Raw genomic sequence first — 27,959 nt, 5'->3', positions numbered from 1 at the left:
TTTCTCACTCCCTTCCCTTCTCTCTAAAAGTAAATAAAATCTTTAAAAAATGCTCTTGTACTCACAATGTTGTTCCAGGCTGCCGTCCACTCTGCCGTGTCCAGAGCACCTTTAGAAAGGAGGAAGGAGTCCAGCAGCAACAGAGATTTCTTTGGATCCCCCAACACCATGTTCTCCTTGCCCCCGCCCCCCATCCCAATCACTAGAGGCCCGAGGCAGCTCAGTCAGCCAGTCTGGGCCTGAATTAGGGTTCCCTACTTCCCTCAGATAGGGAGACTACATGCAAAGGAATCCCCTGCTTCCTCTCAGGCTTCATCAAGTGCTCCCACCTGGGGGCAGTTCATTGTTTGTGTCCCCGTCCCTGTGGCAGCCACACGCCATGAGTGATTTGACGGCAGGAGCCAGGCCGCTCAGCCGGCGCGTGGTCACGAGGCGGCCTCCTACGCGGTCCCGCTGGAGGAGCAGGAGGAGGTGAGAGCTGTTTCTCCCCTCTTTCTCGTTTCCTATTATCGGTAAATGCCCCCTGACACTGCAGTGCTATTACAAACGCCCAGCGGGCCCCGGAGGACCCAGTTAACCTCAGAAGCAAGGAGGGGGAAAGGAAATCAGGGCGCAGGCTGGCTCTCCCCTCCCCCTCCCGTCTGTGCGCTGGAGATGGGAGGGCAGCTTTTTCTCGCTTATTGAACGTAGAGCAAAAAAACGAGTAGGAGCTGAACAGAACAGAGGCGATTCAAGTGTCCGCGCCTGAATGGTTCTCGGGCAGCAGGCACAGTGCCTGCTCACAGGAGCGCAGTCTCTGCAAAGAGGGACAGGACACGATGGCCTGGTGGCACGCTGATCAGAGCTGTGCTCGGGGGCTGAGAGCAGGCGTCCCAGAGCGCCAGGCAGAGAAGGCGGGGGCTGTCTGCGCCCTTACCTGGGGACGGTGGGGCTGCCTGGCATTCTGGCCCCTGAGACAGAAGATCGTTTCTTTGTCGGTCTCTGTGCCAAGCCAGCAGCACCTTGTCAGTGAGTGTGATTCTGGTGACGTCCGCTCAACAGCCCCCATTAATTCACACTCAGAGCCAGTGTGACTCACGGCCCTGAGTCAGCCATTGTGGAGCCTGCGGGAGGCAAGTGGGACAACCAATGGAAAAAGGGGCTGGCAAGGGAACGCTGCGTCCTGTCCCCCGTGAGTCACAGGCAGTCATGGCCGGGACAACGATGCAGGCTCTCAGGCTGAGAGGCAAAGGGTGGGCAAGTCACGGTTCGCCGGCCGTGGAAGGAGCAGAGCAGAATCCCTCCCTGCCTCCCCTCGTTCTCACAATTGTTTGTGAGTGTTCTCTCCGGGGCAGGCACCTTCTCGGGGCTGCAGACACCCCGGTGATCGAGGCGTCATCCTTGACGTGGACCTCAGGAGGGACACGGACAACGGAAACGGCTTCGGTCCCATCAGTTTCCGGAAGCTCCTGGAACCCGATACCCAACTCCTGCATGTGTTCAGATGGTTGGGGAGAATGTTGCCTTCGTCCGTCTGGGCAGCTCCAACAACACACCACAGACCGGGGGCTTGCACACAGCAAACCTTCGTTCTTACAGTCCTGGCGTCCGGGAAGTCCAGGATTTGGCGCGGGCAGATTCAGTGTTCAGTGAGAGCTTCCTGGTTTACAGAGGGGGCTTTCTCACTGGGTCCTCTGTGGTGGAAGGGGTTAGGGCGCTCTCTGGGCCTCTTTTATGGGGGCACTGACCTCATTCATGAGGGCAAGCCCTCAGGACCTTATCACCTCCCAAAGGCCCCACCTCCAAATACCATCACCTTTGGGGGTTGGGATTTCAATGTATGAATTTGTGGGGAAGGGACGCAAACATTCAGGCCATAGCAAATTCTAAGACGAATAACACATGGGCCCTGCCCTGGAGGAGTGGTCTTCTCCTGGGGGGGGGGTCCCCTGGGGCAGTAAGGAGGCTTCCAAAGCGACAGGGACGAAGGGAAAAGAAGACTCCCCTTGCAGAGCTGAATTATGAGCTTGAGACCTCCTGCTTCAGAGCCAAGGAGGCAAAGTCACCTTAGGAGAGAGCCCTCAGTCAGCAGGACTGTAATTGGATTTAATGCATAACTTATATAGAGAAAGATTGCATTTGAGCAGAAAGAATGTCATTGAAGAGGACCCTGTCCCCCACGTGCCTCAGCACAGCCCAGAGATTGGGCACCTTGGCGGTCCCTGTGACTGGGACATTCTTGCAGCACAGAGGCCCTTCCCAGGCTACCTGCGAGTGGCAGGCTGCAAGGTTTGCACACAATCCTTCCTTCCTGCCCTTGCCAGGGCTCTCCCCGGCCCCAGGGCGAGTCCATCCTTCACCCCCTTGTCTTTGGCCGAGGTTTGCTTTGTGCAGGGGAATGTCTGTGGGCTTGAGTGAGCAAGGTGTGAGCTCGTGGGCCTGGTGAGCCCGCCTCTTCTGCTTCTGCCTTCTGCCCCGGCAACCCTTCCGACCTGAGAATGACACACACGTGCCGCTGACCTGAACCCCAACCTGCAATCTGGTGAGTGGAAAACAAATGCTGTTGTTTTAGGCCAGTGAGCTGTCGGGTTGTTACGCAGCATCACTGTTGCAGAAACCTGACTGATACACAGGCCCCGATGCAAGCAAACAGTCCAGTCACAGAGGCGGTGGGATTGCTCCTCTCAGCTCTGGTTTCTGGCTCTCTAAGCCGGCTTGTAACTCAGCTTCCGGTACAGTGTGCCGACGGGGAGGGAAGGGGCTGATCGGGCCTGTGTTAGCATTACTTTGTAGTTTGTGTTCAGTCTCTGGTGAGAGGTTAAGAGGAGATAGGCTTGAGGCTGACCCTCACCGAGACGCCGGCAAGGTCCGCTGTGCAGGGTGACCGTGTGCGGCTGACCACTGCACCTTGGCAAAGGCCATGAGCCATGTCCGCGGGGCCTCCTTGTGGCCTGACAGCCAGCTTTTCTTAGGCCACACGACCCAGCAGCCAGAAGGAACTCCTCAGAGCCAAGTTCATAAGCCACTGTAAGACCAGGTAACATCAACAAGACAGGACAATCTTAGCAGGGTACGGAGCGGCTCCCAGTTCGGGAGGCGAGAGTGTCACATGATATCAAATCTCATCATTTCCGGTGGCAGAGAGGGTTGGAGGGTGGGGTATGATTATGACAAATTCCCTGGGGGATCCTGGTCTCCCCTCATCACTGCGTGAACGGGATCCAAAAGGCTTCGTGGGGGAGGCAGCATCCAGATGAGCCCTGGAGGATGGGGAGAATTTTAAGCAAAGATGGGGTTGGGGGGCATTGCAGGTGGAGAGGATGCCATGGGCAGTAGCATGGTGGGGGGAGGGGTGTACAGGACATTTGGGGGACAGCAAGGCTGAGCCAACCTGGGTGGCCGGGGCCCAGGACACAGCTAAGACTGCGGGAGACACGAGGCTGGGAAGTCAGGCCTGTCTGTCACGGAGGGTCTGAGTGCTCAGAAGGGACAGACAGTGGCAAGACATGGGCCTGGGGACCCTGCACCATGGTCCACGCCCCTTCCAGCCAGGCCAGGGGAGCAGACCAGATTCCGGGGCTGCGGTGGTCCCGCTGCTCCGAAGCCCTGGGCCCACTGCAGCGGATGCGCCCCCCGCTGGAATACCCCAATCCCCAGATAAAATCACCTGGGGAGTTAGGGCTTCAACGTGGAATTCTGAGATATTGAAGGAGAGTCTGAGTCACGGAGATTTGGGGTTCAAGTGGCTTACACAGCCGCTCTCCCCTGAGGTCTGTGGGACACCCGGGCAAACCGGATTAAGGACCTTTGCACAACCAAATCCCCGAGGTGTACATCAGCGAGAGGGGTCCTCACGGGAATCACACCCACAGGGCCGTTCCGAAACGGGCAGGGGAGGGAATGAATCATCTCATCGGCCCGTCAGAGGTCACTTGCACCCCTAGCGTGGTGCCTTGCGCATAGTAGGTGCTCCATCCAAACGCATGAGCAAACTGACGAGTGAGTGGACGGGAGGACGACCTCCGCTGCATACAGTAAATGCCAGCCCGGTGGGATTCTAATAACAAGAGACTTCCGCCCCCCCTCTGTCTGCTGCTGCGCACCCCTCGCTTTTCAGCTCTGGGTTTATGTCGCTCTGGGCGCATTCGGGAGGGCAGAGCTCCCCGTACGCCCTTGGGAAGGGAGCCTGAGATGAAGCGCAGCGGTGAGAAGGCAACTGTCCAGGCAGATCCGCATGGCGTCCCCGGTGGTCTCGGGTCTGGTGCCTCTGGGGGTCGCGGCGCAGGCAGTTCGCCAAGGCCCCGCCCCGCGCGGACAGGCGTGAATGGATTGCCCTGGGACGCGGCTGGCTGGACGGCGATCTTCCTTTTCTTTTTCTTTCCCCTTTTGCTTTGCGGTGTTCACGTACTTATTTTGAGCGCTCTGAGCTGGGTAAGGCTCCAGAGGATCCGATGAACGCTGTTTGATCATCAAGGAGAAGCTTATTTAACAAATGGTTAAGGGTTCTGCCAGCCCCACTTGACACTGTGTGAGTCGGACCACGGGAAAACACGTTCAGGTAGGCCTGCTTCACGGTGGCTTATGTTACTGACAAAATATTTCATCATTTCTCAAATTATTTGGGATAAATTAAACAAACTGTCTGCCCTGCGAAGCTTGAGATGGAACAAAGCTATTAGAGTAGGATTCCTACTCTAGCAAATCTATATAATTAGGTCACGACGACAATAAGCGTTTGATAAACTTGACCTACACCCATCGACTGCCTCCTAGGTACACAGAAGGCATCACAGTGCGGCAGGTGGACGAGAAAAGAAAAAACAGCCCCTTACAGACCTTTGGCTTCTTAAGTATTTTCCCTCACAATGAGGTAAGAACATATAGTGGGTTTTAAAAGTCAGCCTGTGTATTGTATCTTTAGGGACTCGGCTTCCCAGATGCGGCGCTTCTATCAAAACTTCCGTAGGCTAAGTGACATCAAGCAAAGAAGCCATGGCCATTGATTCATATGGGGAAGATTTTGTGTTCACAGACCCCCCAAAATAACCTACGACATCCTACCAAATACCACATGAAACCTGAACTACCACGAATGTAGAGTGAAAACAGGGATGCACAACATACATCGAGATACAGCAGAGATGCTCCCAGGCCCAGCGCCGAGCCCGGGGGGCTTCGTGCTGAGACGAGAGCATGGCGCGTGGGTCCTGGGAGGAGCGTGGTGGGGCCTCTCTCCTGCTGGCGGTGGGGGTGGGGGTGGGGGCCGCCACGCCAGTAACTGCTCAGTGCCAAACAAACACTGAATGCTAGTTTCCCTTTTTGCTTTTTTTGCTTTTTTTTGTAAAAGCAAAAATCCTCTTTAGATTTCTTTCAGTTAGTGAAAACAGGTGCAAATGTAGGTCTGTCCTAAGAGCCAGCAGGGGCAAGGGGAGCTTTCAGAAAGCGGGGGGGTTCCTTCGCCTGCCCTGAACCCTGCGGCAGCTCACAGGAGCTCCACGGGCGTGAACAGCGAAAAGTTCCGACCGTAACACGGCTCGCCGAAATGTTGGTAGGGCTTCCCTCATGTTAAAAACACGTATGTAAAGGCTGCTTCAGCTGACAGCCTGCACCAAGGAAGGAGAGGCATTGGTGGGCTCCCCGCCATGGGAACGGTGGGTACTGTCATTTGCTGATCTAATTCTCCCTTTTGCTTGAAATGCTTTCCCTACACTCATAGGGAGAAGAGCACCCCCCCCCCCCCGAACTCAGTCTGGAGGCGAGAGCCCCCAGATAATGCTGGTTCCTCTCAGAAAGGCCCTTATTATCGATGGGATTCTATGTATTTTTCCATCCCTCGCTGCGCTCACCCAAAGGCTCTGCAGAGAGTCTCCCTAATGTGCTCCTGTGCATTTCTTGTTAGGGCGTGAGAGGAGCCCCCCTGAGCTTCCCCGACATTATCTCCGCCCGCCTGATATTTGGGGGCAGCTGGGGTGTTTTCAGATGCCACATCGCTGGGGGGATGACAGCAGCTCTGGTCATTAGACTGAGCAGGGCTTGGAATAAGTTAATTGGTGCCATAAGAAAGGAGGACCAGGGGGTTCACACACACGGAGGAGATGGGGCCCTTCCTGCTCCCCAGGGCGCCCAGGAGCCAAACTGGTGTTGGCAATGCAATCTCGGGGTTACCTCAATGCACGCAGCTGGCGACCACCCGGCTTCCAGTCCTCGGGAAGAAGTGGGTTGGAGCCTCTTGTCACGAAGAGGGGGAATCAGGCCATGAAACCTTGTGTAACTATGACAACCACAGACAGCAACAGAAGCGGAGAGCTGGATCCGTCAGGGCTGATGTGCACCCAGCGGAGTGACTGGGTTCCGGGCCCCACTCAGTTTGAAGACCGTGCTCACCCCATGTAGGCGACTGTGCCACTCCGGGCCCCGTTGGGAACTTGTTCTGCCATGTGTCCTTCCCACGGTGGGCGGGCCAACCATCGCTCACCTCTGTGAAGGACGGCGGGGCATCGCGCCCACGTCCTCCTCCCGGGCGCTGCCCTCAGAGTGGGCAGTGCTGGGCAAGGCCAGCCAGGTGTCGGGGTCCCAGGACCCTAAGGAAGTACCGGGCCAGCAAATCATGTGTTTCCTCTGCCCTCCCGGGGTCCCGCTGCAGTGCCTGGATTCGGGGACCCCAGAGGGAAATAAACCCAACTGATACAGATCCTGGAGAGAATTTAATCCCAAACTTGCCATCTCAGAAGCGATGGGGACCTGGCAAGCACAGAAATGTATGAATCTTGACGCGTTTAACACCAGAAGGAGTCGTGGGGCCAGGGTCAGAACTGGCCACCTTAAAGGAATTCAAATTTCACACAAGTCTCCTGCCCCTAACAACGAACAGCCCCTCAGCCTGAACAAAACACATCTGTGGGAGTCGCGTGGCCCTCGGGTCACCAACGTGCAGTTTCTGTTCTGGTCTATGCCCTCGTTTTATAGATGGAGAGACTGGGTCCCAGGAGGAAAAGTTCCCGGGACAGGACTAGAACCCAGGCACCCAGCTTTCCGTCCGTGGCTGCCGGCCTCACAGAACTCGCCCCAACATTTGCTGGCCGGGGGGGGGGGGGGGCAGGCAATGGCTGTTTGCTGGATTTCTAAGGCCCAGACCTACAGATGTGATGACCAGGACTTCCCTACCTGACCAGGGCGTCCTGGGAACGGCTCAAACGAGGCTCGGTGGCCACTCTGGCTCAGTTTCTCCATTTGTCACCCAGAGGTGAAGCTTCCTGATTTGTCTACCTTAGGCCGTGACGGGTTTCTCAGCCTCCAGCCTTAGTCGTCTGGATGAGGCCGTTGTGAGGGTGAAGTGGGCCGACCACGGAGAGCCCCGAGGCCCGCGCCTGGCGCAGAGGAAGCGCCCATGTTGGCATCGCTATCTGCCGGGCTCTCAAACACAACGGTAGGAGGAAGCTGTCACCCGGACGCCAAACCCAGCTCAGTATGTGATTCACACGGCGCCCCGAGGAAAACCACAAGGAGAGAAATTACACAGCCCGGCCAGGAAAACAGAATAATGAAACCGAGCAGGAATGCGACCAGGGCAACCTTCTCATCAGTCAGGGAGATAAGGATTAACCAATTTGTTCTGAAGAGGGATATGGCAGAGAGCTTCCTCTGAAAAAGAAAAATTGAACAATCTGTGTACTGAAGCCTCTTGGGAAAGAAAATGTCCTTTGGTGATGCTTCCTACTCAGAATGAACTTCAGCCACAAAAGGCATTTTCCTCAAGTAAACTGAGAAAGTTTCTTGTAAATGAACAACTTTCTAAAGAAGAAAAGTGGAACAAACTCATCATAAGCTATTCAAATGAATATGCCTTCTTAGAGGTCCGAAGGTTTGTCACAGGCTGGGTTTCTGCACGCGGGAAGTTAGCGGGGACGTCGGGCCTTTGGTTCCTTCCTCCGAGTCTGCCACGGCCGTCCAGACGTTTCCACCTCACCAAGCACGGGCCACTGCTTCTCCAGGCTGCTGAGAGCCGGCCGTGGCCCGTGGGCACCTCCTCCAAGAACCCGTGCCGGTGGCGGGGTGCAGTCTACGTAGACAGGAGAAGCGCTTCCGGCACCTCCAGGACCCAGCTGGACTCTCCTCCTCGGACAGTCACTTTCTTCCCTTAGGGATGTGTTAGCCTTGACCTCTGATCCTGGTCCGTCGCCAGGAGGGGAGGTGGGGACATATCCTGAGGGGGTGCACGTGGCCTTGAAAGGCAGAGCCTTCTGCATGGTCTCCCAGCTAGTCTCCGACTGGAGGGGCAGGCCGCCGCTGCAGGGCCACGAGGTGTTGAGGGGTCTGGGGCTTCAAGGTTTTCAAGGGTGCCCGCCAGCCAACCCTGTGGAGACCGTCAGGGTCCCACTCCATCCCACGTCTGGCTCTGGAGGGCTGGAGCTGCCCCCACAGCAAAGCCGTGGGCCGGGCTCTCCCTGCCTCCCACGCAGGAAATGAGAGTCCCTGTGTGCTGCCCAGGGACCCTCTGAACGTCACACTCCCCCTTGCACAGTCTCCAAGGCATCAATGACACCATTAAAAAGCATTCCATGTCATTGGGGTCATTATAAGGATTAAACAACATGATAAAAGTGCTTAGAACTATACCCGGCCCACAGTAAGAGCTTAATAAATACTTGCTGTTATTATTATTATAATTAAAAGGAGCAGTGTAGTATCATGGAAAAGATGTCATTTCTAGTCAAGAAATGTGGCTTCAAATGCTAATTACGCAATCTCGGACAGCGTCTCTCTCTCCAGCCTTTTCATCTGCAAGGAAGAAAGTGGTCCTACCCCACACAGGGGTGTTAGGCGTACCAAGTGACAAAGCACCTAAGGAAATTCTGCATGTGTTTTAAGGTGCTGTCTGTGAGTTCAAAGAGCCGCATGTGTGTGTGTGTGTGTGTTCCTTTCAAAGTTTATCTGTGTCTGAGTGTTTTAAGAATCATCACTGAGACTGGGACTGTCCCTGGTGGGGGTGGGAGGGCAGTGCGTGGGTGGTTAGGATGCGAACCTGGGCTGGACGAGCCATTCACAGGCCCCAGGAGGCAGCATTTCCGCCTCCCTCCTCAGAGTCAGGATGCAGAAGCCTGTTCAAAGAGCAGGGCTATCACGTCTCTTGTGTGCGGACACCCCCAGGCTCTCAGGGCCCGACTGACCCCCACCAGAGGGACAACAGCTACAGTCTGCCTGCCACAGCCGTCGGGGGACGTGCCCGAGGTCCGGCTGAGGCTCAGGCCCTCTCTCTCTGTGCGAGGGCACCAGATGCTAAGCCGAGAGAAAACCACATGCTTCAATGGGCTCACTCTTATCTGAAGCGTTTTGTTCCCTCCTGACAACAGACATTTGTATCTGAATTGCTTCTACAATAACCCGGTGTTTGCTAGAGGTGTTTTCAGTGCTGCAATCCAGTAAGGGGCAGACCCCCAAATCATGAATCGTCACGAATGCATAGGATCCTCTTCTAAACCCAGGCTCCCTCTGGCCCTCTCTTAATATATGTGCCTACTGTGGACAGATCGCTCTCCTAAAATGCAAACCGAAATCTTTTCCAGACTCCGTAAGCATGATGCTAACAATGAGAAGTGAACAAGAGAAGAAAAGGCCTTCGGACCAGGAAGCTGTGTTTCAGATCGAGACTGAGCTCTTAGGTCCTTTCCCAGAAGAACCTGAAGTAGAGTGAAAAATCCATCTCAGTGTGGATGGAAGAAAAATAAAAAATGGGATTTCTTTATGCACCGAGCGTTAGTATGAGAGCAAACTAGACTCAGACCACGTGTAAGTCACTGACCTTTACGGGCCGCCACGTTGACCAATGACATTACTTTGTGGGACCCCTTCATTTTTCCTGCTACCTCTGTGACAGGTATTGATGTACTAGGACTGGCACTCCTACCACCAATTAGCGGGGACGGCTCTGTACCGGGCACCTGCTCTGCGCGTAACAAACAGGATTTCATCTGCTCTCAGCAGCCCAGTGAGAAGACAGTGTTCGTTCCATGTTCCAGAAAAGGACATTAAATCTCAGCGACTGGGTAATGGGCCCCAAGTTACAAGTGGTAGTGATGATGTCACGGGCTATAGGTTTGTTTAATCCGAAGCCTGGATTCTTAAACTCTCTGCAACAGCCCCTGCTGGCTGTGGACTTTCTTCTTCAGGGTCATGTTCATTTTATGAGAAACACCAGAAAACAACAGGAGCCCCTGGGAAAGGGCGGTGAGGCCATGGGGGGCGGGGCTCCCTGGCTAGTTGGCTGTTTGTTGCTGTTCGCCAGCTTCAGGGTCAGCACAGTTCATGCCTTCACCCTGGCTGGGTAGCTTAGCTGGTTAGAGCATCGTCCTGATGCGCCAAGGTTGTGGGTTCGATCCCCGGTCAGGGCACGTACAAGAATCAACCAACGAAGGCAGAAATAAGTGGGACAACATATCGATGTTTCTCTTTCTTTCCCCCTTCCCCCCTCTCTCTCTAAAAATAAAAAATAAAAAATAAACTTTTAATGAGATGTATAAGTTACAAACCTTCAGAATGAAGTTTGCATGTCCCTCCTTCACGTGGCCATTAGCCAACGCAGCCCAACCACCTTGCAGTCTGTCCTTATGCTAGCGAGAATCCTAGGCTGGTCAGAATGTTTTCATCTGGATTTCGGAGCCGCGGCTCCACGGCCCCGTTGCGTGAAGTGTCGCTGCTGGGAAGTACGATGCCATTCCCATTCCCGGCCTTGCATACGTGACTTGTTTCCTTGGGAGTTTTGCTTTTAGGGCTTTCTCCTTGTCGCCCGTGTCCCGAAGTGACATATTCAGATGTTTCAGTGCAAGGCGGTTGGGCGGATGGTGGGTCCCTTCAATCTGAGCACTCGGATTTCGGGGCGCATTGAGACAAATAGCTTTGCTGAGATATAATCCACACGCCATCACATTCACCCATTTATACCCCACCCAACGGGTGCTGGTATATTTACAGAGTCCTGCAACCGTCACCACGAGGCAATTTCAGGACACCTCCGCCACGCCCAGCAGAAACCGTGATTAGCAACCGGGGCCCTGCCCCTCTTCTCAATGATTACTTTGATAACCCGCCTCTGCTTTCTTTGTTTTCTTCTCCTCATCGGGTGTTAGTCCCCTGGGCTGATGTTTTAATTTTCGTATCTCCTGTTTCCATTCTCTCCCCTTCTCTGTTCTGTTTCAGGGATTTTGCAACACGAGGTCCAAAGATTTTGTTGTAAATTTCCCTTATGTCACAATATTTTTTAACTTGCAAGAGCTCCGTTTTGTTCTCTGGATGTTCTTTGTGCGCCCTCCTGCTCTTTTTTCATGCATGAAGCACCGTCTTTTATCTGTCTGAGGATATAATTCATGGCTTTTTTTTTTTTTTTGAAGTATTCCTCGCCTTCATTATTTGTTTCCCCTGAGTTCTCCTTTTTTGTTCCTAGTTCTGGCCTCTGGTTTCCTGTCAGAGCCTCCTCAAATATTTGGTGACTTGACTGTCAATCACGCACAGCAGCGAAGCCCTCAGCGGTGCTGCTGGGGGTGCCCGTGGTGCCCTGACCGGTCACCTGCCCAGGTGGCCCTCACCTGGCCTTGCGTCCTCAACCCTGGGGAAGCTTTAAAACTGACACAAATGCCTGGGCCCCACCCCCGGGACATCCGAATTGGTTGGGTGAAACCCTGTCATTCATGTTTTCGAAAGCTCCCAGATGATGCCTGGAGGGCAGCGGGGAACCCCTACCCGGGCAACTGGCCCTTCCCTGGCACGTCCTCGCCACTGACAAGGACGCTGCGATTCTCCTTCGGGCCGATCAGATTCCTCAGAAAGGAATTTCCATCTCCCACCTTGGGGGTGCGAGTCTGGCTGCTGACATTCTGGGTCCCTCCTGGGAGAAGGGGCCGAGGTTGTCCCCAGGATGCGGGTGCCCACGCTCTCCCTGCGTGCCCACGTCTGACTCAGAGTAAATCTCTGGCTCAGTGGTTCTGACCAGGGAGCATCCAGCTTCAGCATCAGCATCAGCAGCACCTAGACGCCTGTTTGCAATGCAGATCCTCAGGCCCGACGCGGCCCTGCTGCCTCAGAAACTCCGGGTGGGGAGCAGCACTCAGTGTTAGAACCAGCCCTGCAGGGCCTGCCCGGGTTTGAGAACATCTCCTCTGCTTGGGGGGCAGGGAGGACGATCACCCCGTTGCTCAGAATGGGAAGAGGGACCTGAGGATCCAGGAGCTTCTTGTGCAGACGCTCAGCCAGTCGCCCAGTTTCTGGTGTCCCCTGCACCCTCCCTCCTCGAAGCACTCGGGCCCCCAGTTCTGCAGCTTGGTGTGGGAGCCTCCTCCCCGGTTTTCTAAGACAGTCTCAGCTCCTGCGTTTGCTTCCTTCCGGCCCCGAGAGGTTCTCGTTCTCTCCTCCCTGCCGTTCTCTTTACCCTGCAGCATGTCCTTGCTAGTCCCTCTGCTGCCACTGTAAGTGAGGTCGCAGGAGGGCATTTAACCCACAAGGCGTCACAGAACGCTCGGGATGCAGATTAGCTGACTGAGGCGCATGGCAGGAAGGAAGAAAAAAGAACAAAGCCGTGATGTACGGGCTCATACACTTGTGTGTGAGTCTACACACATTTCAATGCATACTCTGAACAGCGACCATCGCCTGCCACCTCCGTGGAGCTGTTAGAGATGGGGTGGGGGGCAGGGTGGGGTGGGGGCACGCGACTGTCCTTAAATGTATTCACTCCTGAATTACTGGAATTAGTACAAAGTATTACTTTGGGTTTTTAAAATGTTGAACTGTATTTGCTTTGCACAAACTGATATTTTTAGCATTTGTGTAGTGACCTGTGGGACCCACCCAGAGGTTGGGTGTTGGGGGAAGAAGTGGCCCCAACTCCCAGGCGTTAACTCAGACTGAGGCTGGGCCTACCCAAAGCCAGCAGGGCCCAGATAGGCAAGGACCTGGAGCTGGGCTGTGGCCGGCTTTGCTCCTGCTGTTTGGTCCAGTGTAACGAAGGGCTCTCCTCCCTGGCTGTGAATGTCACCTGCCTGGGATGCTAAACATCGCCGGGGGCCACAGAAACAACTACGGGACGCCTCCTGGCCCCACCTGGGACTAAATCCCCAGGTGATTCTAATGTACGGGCAGGGGTCGAGGCTCATGCATGTAGCTGTGGTTGTCACCTGTTTTTAAAACCAGTTAAATCAGCTCGCTGATGTCACTCAGATCTTAGACACAGGTCGCTTTACTAGCTTTTTAAGACCCTTTAACTCTCTGACTTTACAGAGCGCAATCAGACCATGGAAGCTTTTAGTCTGTGTCTTAAAATATAGCCTAGTTTGGGCTTTGCTAGGAACTTCGTGATCAAGTGAGCAGTATATCTTGGCTTTTCCAAGCTGGATGCGCTCTCATGGGCCTTCGAGGTAATGCAGCTTTTCATCTTACAGATGTAGAAACGTCACCCAGAGGTGTTCCTTTCCAGATTTACTGTGTTGGGGGTTGGGAAAAGTGAGAGAGGGGGAGACAGAGAGAATGTGTGTGTGTGTATGTGTGTGTGTGTGAGAGAGAGAGAGAGAGAGAGAGAGAGAGAGAGAGAGAGAGAGAAAGGAGGAGGGGGGGGAAGGGGATGCAGGAACGGAGGAAGATTGAATGTTGTAAAACTTGTATGATTTTTTCAAGTTTATGTAACTGGTTTATTCTATATCATGTCAGGAAAATTCTCTAAGGATCAGTCTTACTTAACCTTGAAAAAAATTGGTCAAGGTCCAAATAAATTATTGAGAATTGCTCCTCTCTTCTTCCTTATGGATTTGTATGAACTCAGATCCTGGCCTTGGCGCCTTGTAGAAAACAAAGAATAATTTTTAAAAAAATATTTCTATATCTTTACCCAGTGCGTTTCTCTAAGAGGCAGTGTTTTCTTCTTTGCAGCTTTATTGAAAATATTTTGTTTCAGAGAGAAATCCGCTTGGCTTAACCTGCAATGTCCCGGAACCAGTGCTGCGCGGACAGGGATCAGACCACCGGCTTCAGTGTCTGGGGGCCATGGGAGGCTGGGCCACGGTGCTCTCCTCACTGGGGTGGCAGTGAGTCGTAAGACAAGGTGGTTCACAGCGGGAGCTGCGGGACCCGTGTCATGAGCCAGGACTATAAACTCAGAGGGGGCAGGAAGGAAGGGAACTTTCCTTGGATGAAGATTTATCCTTGGGCTTTTCTCTATTCAAATCACATGATACCGCCATGCTAGGCCATGACGAATGTCATCTCATGTGCTATGTTATCCCAAATGCACACTTACAGTTTCTCGGGTATATTGGTTAACCTGTGACAGTGTATGAACGTTCACCCTTGCCAACACTCGCCGTGGTCAGTCCTTTTTTGTTTTAGACATTCTCGTGGGTGAGTAGCAGCATCTCATGGTTTAAAGATGCATTTCCTCCATGACTAACCATGTGGTATGTCTTCTCATGTGTTCATTAGCCTTCTGTATATAGTCTTTGCTGAAGCATCTGTTTAAATCTTTTGCCATTTATTAATGGGGTTGTTCGTTTTCTTATAATTAAGCTTTAAGAGTTCTTATTTATGTTCTGAATACAAGTCCTCGGTCAGACTTATACTTAGAAAATATATATTTTTTCCAAGTCCATGGCTTAAAAAATTATTTTGACAGTGTATTTCAAAGAGCAAAAGCTTTTCATTTTGAAGTACATTTTAATATGATGTGAGGTACGAATCAAAGTTTTTCTTTTTTGCATGGGAATAAAAAAATTAAAAAGACTTTCTTTTCTCCACTAAATTTTGTACCTTTGTCAAAAATCAATTGACTATCCATGTGAGGGTCTATTTCTGGACTTCCTATTCTGTTTTATTGCTCTATCTGCTTATCAGCACTCTAAAACTATCCTGGTACCTGTAGCTTTAAAGTAAGAGCTAAATAAGATTCTCCAACTTTGTACGTAAATCCTCCAACTGAGTTCTTTTTTTCTTTTTTCAAGTGTTTTGACTATTCTAGGTTCTTTGAATTTCCATAGGAATTTTAGTAGATTATCAATTTATAAAAAAAATAGCTTGCTAGAGTTTTGGTTAAGATTACATTGAATCTATAGGTCCACTTGGGGCGGATTAACAATGGTGAGTCTTCCAATCCACCAGCCTGGTCCGATTCTCCATTTACGTAGGTTTTCTTTAATTTTTCTGAGCAGTGTTTTGGAGCTTTTATAGTACTAGTCTTGCACATCTTTTGAATACACTTTTCTAAGCAGTTTATGTTTTTGGTGCTATCATAAATTTCAATTCCTAATGGCTGCTAGTTTATAGAAATACCACAGATTTGTGTATTTTGATCTTAAACTCATTTATTGGTTCTAGTGGCCCTCCTGCAAACTCCAGAGGATTTTCTCCATAGATGACCATGTAGTCTAGGTCATCATCATCCCTGGTGTTTGTTACGCCTTCATACAGAGCCGTGTTTGCCCCGGTATTTTTCTCACGCCAAAATTCGTCTTTAAGATTTCTTGTTCTGTGGATCTGTAGGTGATAGCATTATTTTTGGTTTTTGTGTCTCTGAAAACATTTATATTTTGCTTTCATTTTTGAAGGTATTTTCATTGGGTTATAGAATTCTAGATTGACAGATTTTCTTTCAATACTTTAAAGAGGTTCTGAATGCTTTTAAGATTTTTCTCTTCCTCACGGCTTTTGAGAAATTTGATTATCGTGTGCCTTGCTTGGTGCGGTTTTCTTCGTGTGTATCGTGCTTGGGTTCCTTGAGCTTCTTGGATGTGTGAGTTTAGGGTTTTCATCCATTTTGGAAAAATTAAGCTATTATTTCTTCAAACAATTTTTCTGTGCCCTTTCTCCTTTCTTTCAGGGAGTCCCGTGACTTCACTGGCTTATTTTAGATTACCCAAAAGACAGACAACTGTAGCCCGAAGACGAGACATGAGGGAGTAACACAGCTGATCTCTGATATGCCCTTGAGGAAGGGATGGAGGGAGAAGGGATGCAGGACGGGCGTGGAACGCGTGGGCTGAGACGTCCAAGAAGCTCCTTGCTCAGACGGCACCGCAATTAGCTCTGTGACTTCAGGCGAGTCCCTTACCTCTCAGGGCCTTGGCGCTTTCCGCTGTGAACCTCGGGAGTTGTTCTACCTGCTACCCAGCTTCCAACTTCTTTGGTTCTTGGTAACCTCTGGAGGAGGAAAGGCAGAGAAAGGAGTCCCATCCTCACATGCCCTTACATCCATGTATGTCCCTTCTTAGTGTGCCTGATTCGACCAATTTGAGCTCCTTAGAATTAGGGAGCACGATTATTTAGAGCAACCCTGTCTCACTGGAAACAGCTAAATGCTGGATTTAAAAAAATTCCTTGAAGACATCAAAGTGCCTGACAAAAGAAGAAATTACTAGGGAACTCAGGGACCGAGAGGACCAGGCAGCAAACTAAAGCCACAATAGCCCACCCAAGGGAACCGGTTTATTATTGGTCTAGACCCCTAAGAATAGGGATGTTCCAGCGACTGGAAATTTTATGACAATTTATCTTTATCCACAGGTGGGATAATGGCATAAAAAACCAGGTTCCATGTCCACAATAAATTCTTATTTAATAATAGCTGCGTCCGAGAATCAGAGTTTTCTGTCTGAGGTGAAGACCCATTACATCAGAGCGCTCAGGCTGAGCTTTTACATCCTTAACCTACTGGACAGAACCTCCAGTGCTCACTGCACAGGCAGGAAGCCCGGAACCATGTCTCCCCTCCTTCCACAGGTAACAGAGAAGACGGGAACTTTTGCTCAGTAAGCCCCTCCCCCATTCTGCCCCTTACTTCCCGGCCGCTTTTCATTTCTTCCAACAGTCAGAGTTTTAATATCCTTCTTCTCCGGTCCATCCGCTCAGACACTGATCACGGAGCAGGTCCGTGTGGCCGCCCCTAACAAAGCCATATCCTTCTTGGGTTTGAAGAACTAGCCTCCTGAAGGCATGTGCTAATCACGGTGACTGCTACTCAACAAAATGTCAGTGGGGTTACTTTTCATTTGGGCTGAGAGGACAAACAAGCCCAATATGGGCCCGTGGGGGTAGGGGGGTCATAGAAGTAACTCTTGTTCAGCCCAGGGCCACCCAAAGAGTCCCCGAGTGTTGTGTCCTAGAATACGGCAACCAGGAGCTACGCAGTGCAGGAGGCGAGTGAACTCTTTCTCTTCGCTTTACGTCCCGAGATTCCAACTGCAATGCCTGTGTCTGTGTGTGTCTATATGGCTGGCGTGCCTGCTGAGGTCCCGTAAGGAGTATTAATGGCAATGACAGAACGAGATTAGCTGAGGCCTAGTCCCTGTTTTCTGCTCTTCCTCAAAGGAGGCTCTTTTACAGTTTTTATTCGCCGGATGAGGGCATCCCTTCACTCTCTATTTTCTAAGAAGCAGTCAAAACTGGGAGGGCTGTTTCTGGTCTTTTTCCTGGGCTTACACATCTCCAATGTTTAATTAAAATTGCAACGCACCAGTCTTGATTATATGATAGTTTTCAGGAGCAAATCGGGCTATCAAGTAGCCTTGTGGAGGGAGACGCTAGGGGACCTCTACTCTGATCAGGCGCACGCCCACGCCTGGGAACCGTACTTGGTGAGGCGCTCAGCTCTCTACCCAGCGCACCTTTTACAACAAATATTTATTGAGCATTCACGGTGTGCCAGGGACTATTTTTAAATTCTGGAAACACAGAAATAAACAAAACCAATCCTTATCCTTATCAGTAGAGATATTTCCTGGCCACGTCACGCTATAAGCATAACCTTCCTCAAGGTCTGAAACACCATGAATTGCATTTATGTAATAATTTGAGGGTTAATGCTGATTTCAGTTGCAAAGGAAACAGCAGTCTCCCCACCTCCCCCCCACCCCTGCCACAGCCCCCAGCGGACACAAATATCTTTTATGCTCCCTGGCCTCGGTGGTTTTCAAACCAGGACTCATGATACTCCTTATTTGTTTAAAAATGGAGATTAAACATCAAAACATTACTTGCTGTTTCAAGCAGCATATGAAATGTGTATTTATTTTGTTATAGGCTTTGGGAGTTGAGAGAATTCTTTGCATTGCCAGACTGGCAAAGAAAAATATGAAGCACAATAAAAAAAGAGTGAAGTCTAAGCTTGACCTAAAATACCACACATTGATTCAGATTCCTTTTGCTTTCACACGCCATGAGAGGGTTTTTTTTTTTTTTTTTGGCATCAAACTGACCTTATCTGTCAAACCCAAAGACTCAAGGCAGCAATACAGCATCAGGCCTTTGTTCTCGCGGTCCTTTTACTACCTTACGGGGCTCTCGGGAAGCCAGGCTTAAAAACCAATCACAGCACAGGGTCTCTTTCCACAAAGGATTTTTCCTTCGTCCTCAGGGTTTAAAAATATTTTCTAGTGAATCCCAACTGGGGTTCCTGGGAGCTGGGGAGTGAAATAAAGACAGCTTGACTGCCTCTTGTTGAAAAGGAAAGGAAAGTTTACTTGGAGAATTTATTTATTTGGGCTGCTTGTGTGTAAGGGAAATGTCTTCTACCCCCATTTCCACCCAGATGGGCTGTTCAGTCGCTGGACTGAATCACGGAGGAAAGGGGGAAAGAGTTGGGATGGAATAAGCTGACCCTCTGTCACGGAAGCAGCACCAGCACCATACACAAAGGTCTCCTTCCCCCCTCGAGGCCTAAGGCTGAGGGCAAGGCAACGGGACGCCTGGGACGCGGGTGGGGACGCCGGTGGGGACGCGGGTGGACATGTGCTCCCGGGGGAGGCCGGGAGTACTGCAGCCCCTCTCTGATCTGCCATCTAAGACGTGCGGTCACTTTGCACCTTTCATTCAGCTAAAGAGAGGCTAGCCAGGCGTGGAGGTCAAGATTCTAGGGGGGCGGGGTAAACGAGTCAGACGAGAAGAAAGAGCCAATAAGAGTTTTAACCCCAAGCTCAAGGCTGCACCGAACTTAGTGTCTTGAGAATAAATGCCCCTGAGAGCGTGTTTGGCTCTGACCCTCTAATTTCAATTGCTCTTAGGGCTCAGGCCGTGGACGGCGCTGGGAGAGAAGGTTATTCTTTGAAATTTCACCTTAGCCCCCACCAAGTGGTGTTATAGAGCCAGCAGAAAATAAGGTTAACCCTCTCCCCACCGTTTCTGCGACATTTTCATCTGGGTATCCAGAGGGGAGAATTTCAGAAAGACTGGAATAGAGAGACATTTCCAACACAAATTTCCATTTTTCTTTACTCAATTAGAAGCTGATGTTTCTACTCACACTTTGTTCATTCTTGTGAGTAGCTATTTGGTCACCTGGCCAGAGTAATGCCCATTGTTCCTCACGGATGCTAGGTGAGTGCTGGCGACTGGAAAGGAGGTAAGTCTATCTTAAGGTATCCCTGGAAACAGAGACCAGATCTGGAACAGAGGACGGAAAGTCAGAGATCACTAACTACATATTTAGCATGCCTCCAATGGCTTCACCCTTCCCTCCCTGTGCCTGCTCCTTAAGAGACCCAGCACTTCCTCTCCATCACAGCCTCCATTATCCTTTTCAAAGGCTCATTTAATACCCAGCTTCTCTGTGAAAATGTCCCCTGCCATTCGAACTCAGCGACTTTCTTCCTGCAAAACCGCAGAACAGATGACGTACTGAGCAAAACCTTTGCTTCTCTCCCACAACACCGTCACAATTATGCAGAGATGTCCAACAGATATTTATTGAATGGAGGAAGTACAGCAGACCTAGACGCTGCCTTTAAGCATCTCACTGGCCAGCGTAGAAGAAAACTATAATACAGGCTGAAAGCAGGGAGAGATGAAGAATGCAAAGGTAAACTACGGGCCTTCGTAACATCCCTTCGGACTTTGCACAGAGAAATACTGAAGGCTTCTGAGCAGAGGCGTTACAAGCTTCAGAGCTGTGCTTTGGGAAGACTGACCTGGCCAACAGAGTGTCAGGCTGAGGTGGAGCTGGCGGAGTCGGAGAATTCAGTTAGGAGCCTTGAGGTGGACGCGGTGACTACAGAGCTGACATAGTGTAAAAGTATAATTAGATCTTAGAAACGGACTAGAATTTGAATGGATTTGTAAGGTGGGAGCAGAGACACCGACAATGCCAGAGTTTTCAACTGGAATGACTTGGGAAGCATCAGCACATCAGAAATAGGGAATACAAAAGCCCAGGCTGCTGTGGCTCAGTGGATTGAGCGTCAGCCTGGGAGCCAAGTGTCGCTGGTTCACTTCCCAGTCAGGGCACATGCCTAGGTTGCACGTCAGGTCCCCAGTTGGGGGCACAAGTGAGAGGCAACGACAGTGATGTTTCTCTCCCTCCTTTTCCCCCTTCTCCTTTCCCCTCTCTCTAAAAATAAATAAACAAATAAATAAATAAATTACAAAATAAAATTAAAAAAAAAAGAAAAAAAGAAATAGGGAATCCAGGAGGAAGGAAAGAGAGATGGGGAAGAGGACAATAAATAAGTTGAGGACATATTGAGTGACAGGCCTATCATGCAGTTGGCTTAGTATGTACTGCAGCTCGGTACAGATCAGCGGCAGAGTCACTAACATAGATATCATAGCTGAGAGCGCGAAACTGGTGATGGAGAGAGCGTGGGGAGAGAAAGGACAGACCTATGACAACTCAGCTTTGGACGCATGCACTGAGCAGGCAGGTAATGAAAACAGATGCAGAGAAAAAAGAAGAAAAACAAACAAACAAAACAACCCCACCCAGAACGCAAGGAAGAAAACCAAAAGAACACAATGTCACAGACACCAACAATGCAAAGTTTTAATAATTAGCTACCCATGTTGAATGCAGTAGTGAATTCCGGGAGCAATGTATGAACGTGATCACTGGATGTGGTGTAGAAAATTATTAATTTTTAAGAAAACCGTGTTTGACTATGCAAAGCATTTAAAAGGATGTAACGGTTAAGTTAGGGAGGAGCACGGAGATAGGAGCCCTTGACTGGGAACTGGAGCGCCTCAGTTCCAGCTTGGCCTTTTCTGAAACGAGTTCCTAGGCTTCAACATTCTCCCAGCTCTCACTTTTAACGATCCGAGCAAGCTACTTGTGCCTGAACTATACAGATACTAAGCTACAAATTTTTAATAGAGACAGGCCAATCTCACTACTTGTGACTTGTGTGAAGGGGAGGCACTTTCTAGGTGTTTCCTAATACAGAGAAACTGAGACTACACTCCTAGCGTATTTCTCCCAGGCAAGCCAAGGGGATGGGGCCCCTTTCTCCAGCCTCCTCCCATCCCCATCCACTATCCTTTACTTGTAAAAACAGAGCTAAGAGACTTCCGGTCAAGACGGCGGCCTAGGCAGACATGGCTTGCCTCCTCCCACAACCACATCAAAATTACAGATAAAATATAGAACCACCATTACTCAGAACCATCAGAAATCAAGTTGAATGGAAGTCTGGCAACTACAGAATTAAAGAAACCACATCCATCCAGACTGGTAGGAGGGGTGAAGACATGGAAGAGGCTGGGCCCTCACCCATGTGTGGAGGATAAAAATTCAGGAGGGATAGCTTGGGAGCAAAGAATCCTAGCCCCATACCAAGCTCCCAGCCCAGGGTTCCAGTGCCAGGAAGATAGGTCCCCATAACTTCTGGCTGCAAAAACCAGTGGGGATTGAGTCAGTCAACAAAATGGTTGGAGCTCCACGCGGTTCCTCTTAAGAACCCACATAGAGACTCACCTGCTCAGACTCACTCACTCAGAGCTCCAGCACCGGGGGAGCAGCTTGGAAGACACCGGTGGTACACTGGGAGGGACTGAAGCGGCTGACATTAAGATGAGCAGAAGCCATTGACCCTCTTCTGAATCCTCTTCACACAGAGCTGGCAAGCTGGTGCCATGTCTGAAACTCCATTACCCCTGCTAACTCTGTTTGCCCCGCCTTGGAGATCCCCTGAGACTCCGCCCCACCCAACTTATGGGCCCACCCAAGCTGCTTTTCCATATGAATGGATGGTCTTGGCTCAGGCTGCACAACTGCCTAAATCCTCCCAAACAAGTGACAGCCGGCCTCAGTGAGCCCCAGGCCTGGCACTAGCAGCAACCAGCCTAGGTTCACAGCTTGGCTTCACCTGGGAATCTCCAAGCCCAGCACAAGCAGCAGCCATCTCAGATGGCTTTATAGCTCAGGCAGGTGGCCCCGGGCAGAACCAGGTGGGGCTGGCATTGGTCTGCACCCCCCAGGAAACCCCAGGACCTGTGCTCCCAGTGGGCAGCTACAGACCACGTCGGAGCACCACCACCCTGCCCCTGCACAGCTGATCCTCCACGGAGGGCGGAGGTTGGTGGTCAGTGGTCCCAGCCAGTCCTCACAGCTGACTGGCCTGGGTAAGTCCCTCCCATTGATCTGCCAAGGGCAACCAAGGCTCAACTACAAGAGGAGGGAGTACTCATTCCACATGAAAGGCACACTTCAAGTACCCAGCTCGGGTGATAGGGGAGGCTGTATCACTGGACCCCACAGGACATACCTGCTACATTAGGCCACACAACCAAGACATGGAGTCAAAGCAGCTCTACCTAATACACAAAAAACAACACAGGGAGGCTGCCAAAATGAAGAGACAAAGAAACATGGCTCAAATGAAAGAACAGATCAAAACTCCAGAAAAAGAACTAAACAAAATGGAGATAAACAATCTATCAGATGCAGAGTTCAAAACACTGGTTATAAGGATGCTCAAGGAACTTAGTGAGGACCTGAACAGCATAAAACGATCCAGGCAGAAGTGAAGGATACTCTAACTGAAATAAAGAACAATTTACAGGGAAACAACAGCAGAGTGGATGAAGCCAACAATCAATGAGTTGGAATGAAAGGAAGAAAAAAACAACCAATCAGAACAACAAGAAGAAAAAATAATCCAAAAAAAATTAGGATAGTGTAAGCAGCCTCTGGGACAACTTCAAGCGATCCAACAGTCACATCACAGGGGTGCCTGCAGGAGAAGAGAACACACAAGAAATTGGAAATCTTTTTGAAAAAAAAAAATGAAAGAAAACTTCCCTAACTTGGTGAAGGAAATAGACACGCAAGTCCAAGGAGCACAGAGAGTCCCAAACAAGATGCATGCAAACAGGCCCACTCCAAAACACATCATAATTAAAATGCCAAAGGTTAAAGATAGAGAGACTCGTAAAAGCAGCAAGAGGAAAGAAGCTAGTTACCTACAGGGAAGTTCCCATAAGACCATCAGCTGATTTCTCAAAACAAATTTTGCAAGCTAGAAGGGTTTGGCAAGAAGTATTCAAAGTCATGAAAATCAGGGATCTATAGCCAAGATTGCTCTACCCCACAAAGATATCATTTAGAATTGAAGGGAAGATAAAGAGCTTCACAGACAACACACACACACACACACACACACACACACACACACACACCTAAAGGAGTTCATCATCACCAAACCATTATTATATGAAATGTTAAAGAGACTTGTTTAAGAAAAATAAGATCAAAACTATGAACAATAAAATGGCAATAAATACATATTTATCAACAATTGAATGTAAAAAACAAACTAAGCAAACAAGAAGAACAGAGACAGAGTCATGGATACAAAGAACATTTTGATGGTTGCCAGATGGGAGGGGGTGTGGGGGAACTTGTGAAGAGGTGAGGGGATTAAGAACTACAAACAGGTAGTTACAGAACAGCCACGGGGATGTAAAGTACAGCACAGGGAATGGAGCAGCCAAAGGACTTACACTCACGACCCGTGGACATGAACAATGGTGTGGAGATTGCCTGAGGGAGTGGAGGGTGCTGGGGGAGGGGGGGAAGGGGGGAAATCAGGACAACTGTAATAGCATAATCAATAAAATAGAATTTAAATAACTAATAAATAAACAAAACAAAGCTAAGATATTATACCTGATATATCCAGCAACTTGTTCTATTGCTTGAAACCAGAGGATGCCACTAAGTCTTTTTTTTGTTTGTTTGTTGAAATAAGTTGGGTAATATTAACAATCAATCCACCCAAATCATATCTTTCCAGCCACACGTGATTGTATAATTGTACAGGAACACTTCCTGAAACTCCATGTCTCATGTCACATGCTCCCAAAATTAAGCCTGAAATGTGTTACTCAGGAAGAACCCAGAGTCACTAAAGAAAGAACATTTGCTTTATTTGGGGATGGGGGGGATTTTATATCTATTGGAATCCCCTTGCAAACTCAGAATCACTGAAGTGTTAAGAACTACAAATCTTTTAGTTGGGTCTAGATACATAGTCTAGTGATATTCTAAGTTAGCGTAGATACAAAATAGTTTGAGTCCTCTAATTAAAATTAAAAAACACATTGCTTTATCTTTTTTAAAAAAGACCCACAAAATAGGATAACTTTCTCTTGCTGAGATAACCAGTAAGTTTTTCTAAAATTCTCATTCCTTGCCTCTCCTCCAGAGAGGCTGGCCTTTTCTTCCTCAAGAATCCGTGCTTTATTTAATTTCAGGTGGACTGTGTAGAAAAGAAGGAAAAAATTTTAACTTTGTTTTAAAAGGAATTTATATAATTTAGCTCTGAATTTGGTGGAGGAAAGGGGAAGAAAGGGCCAATTAGCGTCTATCGTGCACCTGCTATATGCCAAACACGTGCGCACACATTCTTTCTTGAGACTGACAATAATATTTATAGTAAATTTAGCTTTGATGTTAGATATGAAGAAACTGAGGCTTAGAGCGGTTAAGCTATCCTCTCAATGTCAAATGGCAAGGTATCGGCTCCGATTGAAACAAGAGCTGCCAGACTCCGAAGCTCAAGCACTTTCTCCTCCACCAAGCAGTTCAGTCCAGTGAAAAAGTTCGCTTGGAGCCTCTCACTTCCACTTTGTATTTGCACTGAACCCTAATACAACAAAAGAAAACCGCGCACCACACACCCACGCGCAGTCCTCCCAGCGGGCGCTCAGCACCTCGGACAGTTCCCGCGCCCGTCAGGGCTGCCGGGAGCTGTCCTTGGTTTCTCTTACGGCGCTCACAGCCCGTTCTTGACTTCGTCAGTGGCGCAGAGAAAGAGAGGAGGAAGCGTAAGAAAGTATCAGGTGGGATCCCCTGACACGGTTCCCAGAAGACCAGGATAAAAGTGCCCGGGAGAAGCACAAGGGAACCAAGCAGATGGGGCAACCAAGTGGAGGCGGAAGGAGCTCATCAGGATTCCCCGCACATGGCTGACGTCCGCCCCGGGCTCTCGGCTGGCCTGGGCGCCGGGGGGCCAGGGGACGCGTGGGCGGTTACTACAGCCGCCTCGGCTACACTGAGAGATGAGGTGGCGCTGACTCACGGCCGCAGATCTGCCCGACGTTCTGAGCACAGGAAGACCCGTGGGCCCTGCTCTCTGCCACTCCTCTCGCCACCCTCGTTGGCCGCATGCGTCAGAGCCGCAGGATCCTTCAGGCAGACGAGGCGGCTGTGCCGTGCGTACATCAGGGACGAGCTTTCACGTTGTGGAGAGCAGGTTTCAACCACAGCCAAGCGTCTCTGGGTGCGAGGGTTTACCTGCTTGCTGTATACAACACGCGCCCAGCCGTCCCCTGCTCAGCCTTGGCGACAGGTGGTTTGTAACACACACAGAAAGGACAGGGTTCTGGAAGCTTCATCACACTGAACAGGGATTCTTGCTCAGACTACCAGCTCTTGAGCACAGCAGGAAGGATCTTTGGAGAGTCCAGTCTAATCCTCCTTTTTTTTATACACAAGAGACTGATGTCCAGAGAGGAGGAACGAGTTGCCCCAAACCACTTCGCTTGCGCCTCGGGTCCCCTTGCTCCTAAACCAGCCTACTTTCCATCAGGAAGACCAAAACCCTAAATAGCATATACGCTGTTAAATGAATCCCCTAATTATACTGCTTCCAATGGAAATACCACCGTAGATGCCTCAGTCTTTCCTTCTGAGCTTTGGCAGCGTTGCTGATCCCTTCTCACATCTGAATCTCTTCTGAGAAATTTAAGAGTAATTATTTTGGGTATACGCTTTGTTATTTTTATGTCTTCTTGTACGCTGCTTTCTTTGTTCAGGAGGCAATCAGAATTCTGGAAACACTTGGTTTTATTTAATTATGAAAGGAACCAGCCTCTATTTCAAGTAACTGCAAATATGAATAAATCAGTCGGTGTCAAGAAAGAATATATGGAATAATATAGGCTATACGACTCTAATGTCAAATGCAGTTAAGATCCATCAAGGTCTACGAGAAAGAAAAAAAAATCAAATCTATGAGTGAAAATTGAAAGCGAACTCCTATCTGGGTAATTCTGAGCATGTCGGGAGTCAATGCCTTGTGGAATCATCCAAAATGTAAATTTTATAAAGTGCTTTGCAACTTCATTACATTTATTATTGCAATGTGTGTATAGGTGAGCTCCTGGGAACTTCTGGAGTCTTCAAAGAGCTGAAGATGCAGGAACAATGAGTCTATTCAAGGTCATATTTACACGGTGACACTCATACCTGCTGGTGACGCAGACCAACAGAGAAATTAGCCCAATACACAGCGCCACCCCCAGGCCCGCCCCATCCCTTTCCTGCTAATGAACGCTCTTACCTGAGCCGCCCCGGCCTCCTCCATTGTCCTCTGCTTTGGCTGTTGTGTAGACCAGACTTCCTGTCTCTAATTTGTATCCATGAATAGAATTTCTCTTGTAATTTAGCAACATTGTCCTTGAAAATCCCACTATTTACATAACAGAAGCTGTTGTTTGAAGTGCAAAGCAGGTCAAAATTTGGTTTCTGAAGATTAATCACTGCAGCCTACTTTATATTATCATAATAATTTCATTTATTTTGATACAATTTGTTTCCAGAGTCAACCTCAGCTTCTGTGCGCAAGCGACAAATCCATTTGTTTTTGGTATAATGGATAATGTTATTAATGACCTTGCAACTGGATTTCTTAAAAACGTAGAGAAAACAAAAGGATTTCCATTTATAATGTGCAGTAAACCAGCTCAGTCTGCAGCTCTGCATTCAAATCTCTATGAACTTGTTTGTAAACCAGACACGATTTTGAAATATACTCGCTCCTGCCTTTTGGGGTTGTCGTCCGCATCTGTGCTCTCCAAGAATCCGAGGACAGAGGTCTCAGACCGAGAAACTGGGCGTGTGGACACCCCACTTAGAAGGATGGGGCGCTGTTTCACTCCATGGCACCATCACGAGGACTGCGGTGGAACGAACCCCATGAGCCCAGGTCTCACTGGTAAGGTCACCCATCACCTAGTGGGCTGCCGCCGGACACACATGGGGCAGCTCTGGGAGTGGCCTTGCGCCTCGGGCCCCCACTTCATGCCTTTGGTTCGATGCAATGTGTGCCGGCGTCCCCCCCTTGCTGGCGGCCTCTGGCGCATGTTTCTAGTCCCTGCGGACCTGGGCATCTTTCCAAGGCAGGGCCGGGGACGCAGACGCGGAGGGCGTCCTGGGAAAGAAACCGCGTGCGTCTCCTTCCCGCCTTCCGGGCGAGGTGGCAGCGGGCCCGCGGGTGGCTCACGACGGCAGTCCTGGGTTTGAGACCCTCCTGGGGCTCCGCCTCACTGTCCTCAATTGTGAAGGAGGGGTCACCCCCACCCCGAGCCCAGGGGCTGCGGCGACCGCAAAGCGAGACCTCCCGCGGCGCCGGAAGCTCAGCAGCCTCTCCTGGGGCTCCGGGGCACCCGGAGGTCCTCAGCTTCTCTCCAGCCCGCGATGTCAGCGTCCTCGGGTGGGTCCGAGGGGCGCCCGGACACGCCGGCCAAAGCTCCCGAGGGCACCCCGGGCATTTACTTGACCCCAGCCCTCCCTTTTCGGGGGATGGGGGAGCCCGGGGCCCCGCGCTCGCGCCCCCGGGCCGGGCGCGCAGTGGGAAGAAGCCCCTGCCCCGCCTCCCGCGTGACGTGCGCCCGGCCGGGCCAATCCGAGCTCGCGGCGCCGCGCCCCACGCGCCGCTTCCCCAGGCTTAAGAAAGGGCGCG

General features: G+C 50.3%; 1 long non-coding RNA gene across 1 annotated transcript; it reads right to left on the bottom strand.

The window, feature by feature from the left end:
- Window positions 1-71: 71 nt before the first annotated feature.
- LOC150001042 (uncharacterized) lies at window positions 72-26,730 on the bottom strand. Its single transcript, XR_016513284.1, has 3 exons — window positions 26,559-26,730; window positions 19,247-19,386; window positions 72-109 (listed from the first exon to the last, which is right to left on the bottom strand). It is a non-coding gene; the product is annotated as an uncharacterized LOC150001042 (long non-coding RNA).
- Window positions 26,731-27,959: the final 1,229 nt, after the last annotated feature.

This window comes from Furipterus horrens, unplaced genomic scaffold (genome assembly GCF_987537825.1).
Source record: "Furipterus horrens unplaced genomic scaffold, mFurHor1.1.pri manual_scaffold_10, whole genome shotgun sequence".
Taxonomy (NCBI): Eukaryota; Metazoa; Chordata; class Mammalia; order Chiroptera; family Furipteridae; genus Furipterus; species Furipterus horrens.
Note: the sequence above shows the minus strand (reverse complement) of the source record. Positions and strands in the feature narration are given on the sequence as shown.